Here is a 3,316-nt window from a genome sequence, read left to right as displayed (position 1 = left end):
TTCCATTTCCCTCTGTTATTTCCATCTGCAGGTTGTCCATGGAGAGCCCAGCAAGAGCTCTTGAGATGTCCTGATCGGCCATAGTGGTCACATATCGACTTTCCCTCCGCTGTCCACCTCTGCCATTTTCTGTTCTCACTCCCACTTCTAGCTACAAAAGCCCCAATTTCAATTCCTCCTTCGGGCGTGCGTGCGACATCCCTAGAACGAGCCACGGTGTGTTGTTTCTCCTCCTCCGAACCAGCTGATAAACCTTGCTCATCGAAGGTAATGGTTCAGTCCTGAGTATATCGGACCAAACTCCTCGGAATTGTTCATCCAACCCCATCAAAAACTGGTATGTTTTCTCCTTCTCTCTCCGGGCTGTGTAACGGGTTGCCGCATCACATGAACACCCTAGCGACTTGAGATAATTTTTGAGTTCATCCCACAATGTCTTGATGCTCGAGTAGAATTTTTGAATCGTCTTCCCTTCCTGTCTATATATACTGATATCCGACTTCAATTGGAAAATCCTCATCTCATTCCCTTGTGAATATCTCTCCTTGAGATCATCCCATAGGGTCTTCGCTTCAATGGCATAAGCAGCACTCGGCTGAAGCTCTTTCTCTAGCCCATTGAATATCCACACTAACACGAGGGAGTTGCACATCTCCCAGCTCTCTAGATTCGGGTCTACTGTTGGTGGCTTCGGGACTTTGCCTTCACGAACCCCAATTTTCCTTTGGTCGTGAGCGCAATTCTCATTGCTCTCGACCATGTCAAATAGTTATCTCCATTAAGAAGATAGTAAGTGATCTGCAAACCTGTCGAATCCGAAGCTTCAATCCTGAATATTGCTGAAATCTGCATCCCTTTCCCAAAGTCTTCAGCTTTGTCTTCATTCCTTGTCATCCTTTCTCAAATAAATTTTCGATCTCAGTGGTGCTCTGATACCATGTGAAAATTGAGAATTGTATTCAACATTCTACCATTGACGTTCCAAGAATTACAAACAGCTCAATAGGAAACTAAATTAACTCTAGGAAAGTATCTCGAAAATACCTAATCTGGGGATTATAACAACAAAATGTAGTACAATGTAAATCTCGAGATATTATCGACTAACCCTGGAAGATATCGAAAATATCTCACAATACCACTCCGCACACATGTTACTTTTCTATTAGGTGTAATTGACACCACCGTGCAAGCCCTTTCCAATATAAACTTACTTTTAAGAAGAATTTTAGTATGATTATATTCCTTTAAAATATATATATATATATATATATATGTTATGTTATGATTAGTATCAACAATTAATTTCAATTGTTCTACATTTACTTGAATATGTTTAGTAGCTTAAATCAAGCAACCAAAAAAAATATATTACAAGATTATCCCAACAATTAAATTTTCGATCACGAGGAAAACCAATAGGGTACAGAGAAGAAGTAAGAAAAAAAGGACAAGGGGATTGAACCCGCAACGTCTTCATAATTCTAAATCGAGGGTGAATATCACTGTAGTTTTTGGAATTTTAATCGTCGACTTTGTTATTTTTTTTTTCAATCTGCAAAACGGGGGAAGTAAATAGTCAATAGTTACATAATATGCATATCTTTCGAGACGCAGGACGCCAGTAAATAGTCGTCCTGCAGATCTTTGTTTCGTCTCCCTCGTTGACAAAATAAAATGGCGAAATAGTAAAATTAGCATAGAGAATATAATCGGGTCTTAATTCTGCTCGTTCAAAATAAATCGTCCCAATCTATCTTTTGACTGAAATTTGGCTCCCGCATACATATTGAACTTGGAAGACTTGCAAGTTCGTCGCAGCTATACAAGCCAGGAGTTTACAGCAAATTGAATGGCGGGTCTAATTAATTACTTTTGTACGATGCCTTCCGATATCGATTCACTTCCTTTTGTTATGTCCACATTATAAGGGTCGATTAATAACCAGCACTCATATGTGACTATGGTGTGCAGCTCCAAACGCAATAACGCCTTGACATACCTGGTATTGGTATACTATATATTCCCTTTCCCTCGGGCCAAGTAGCTAAAATGTGTTGAGCATATCGGAAAGAATGCAGGTCCTCCTGAATGGTCACACTTCGAAGGTCCCAATGCTAGTCGCATATATCACACACACTTTATTAAGAGAAAGAGGTCTAAATGTAATTGCCATTTGTTCTCGACTCATAACCAAGGGAGATCATGAGTTGAATTTCCGAGAATTCAGTTCTCTTTATGTCAGTTTCTTTAGAGGCCACACTGGCTGGTGGCCAGTGGGTCACGAACTGGAATTGGAGACATTATACATGCAAAGTTAACTAAGGACGACGATTGGTTCGAGTTAGGACACTGCACATCTGTATTGTATATGTTTGCTTCTTCATAAACGGAATCAATTCAGTTACAAACCCAGGCTGACTTATTTAATTGAGTGTACCATGGCTGACTTATTTAATTGAGTGTAATTTTGCGGAAGTGGAAGTGACGATGGAGAGTGGGAAGTCATATTAATTAATTAAGTAATTAAATTGAAAGCTACGTTCACTCAGAAATTGTGAAACCATCACATGTGGATTAAATAATAGAGGCGCAGCCCAGAAAAAGAAACCGATGATGGTCCCGCCGCCCCTTTTTGCTTGTTGATTAATGCTTGGTCCCTCACCCGTCTTTGGCCTTCGACTTTGACTCATGAAAATACGAGACACTATAAAATACCACTGGACCTACACAAATTTAAGCTCATCTGAAACTTAAAAGCTTAAACTGATAGGTTGTTGGATTCAAATCTCATATAAAAAAAAACCGATGATGGTCCCGCCGCCCCTTTTTGCTTGTTGATTAATGCTTGGTCCCTCACCCGTCTTTGGCCTTCGACTTTGACTCATGAAAATACGAGACACTATAAAATACCACTGGGCCTACACAAATTTAAGCTCATCTGAAACTTAAAAGCTTAAACTGATAGGTTGTTGTACCCAAACCTCATATAAACTTGTAGTTTCTTTCTTAATTTTTCCATGTGGGAGAACATATCTGAACACCCGCCCTCACTTAGTAACGTGTGGTCCAACACGTATCACGTGCCCTTAAATACCCGTTCTTGACAACTAACCACGAGCTAAATATCCTCTTTCGTGGTCGGGTAAGGGGGAACAAACACCAAACCAAACTCGAGCTCCACACTCGGACCTAACTAGAGGTGCACTTTTTAACTATCTCGGAACTAAACCGGGCCAATCTCGGGCCTGATTAACATAAGGCGCACTCTTAGCTGCCTCGAAACCGAATCTGGCATGGTGTGAGCCCACACGAG

The sequence above is a fragment of the Punica granatum genome, chromosome 5, assembly GCF_007655135.1.
Source record: "Punica granatum isolate Tunisia-2019 chromosome 5, ASM765513v2, whole genome shotgun sequence".
In the NCBI taxonomy this organism is placed as follows: domain Eukaryota; kingdom Viridiplantae; phylum Streptophyta; class Magnoliopsida; order Myrtales; family Lythraceae; genus Punica; species Punica granatum.
Note: the sequence above shows the minus strand (reverse complement) of the source record.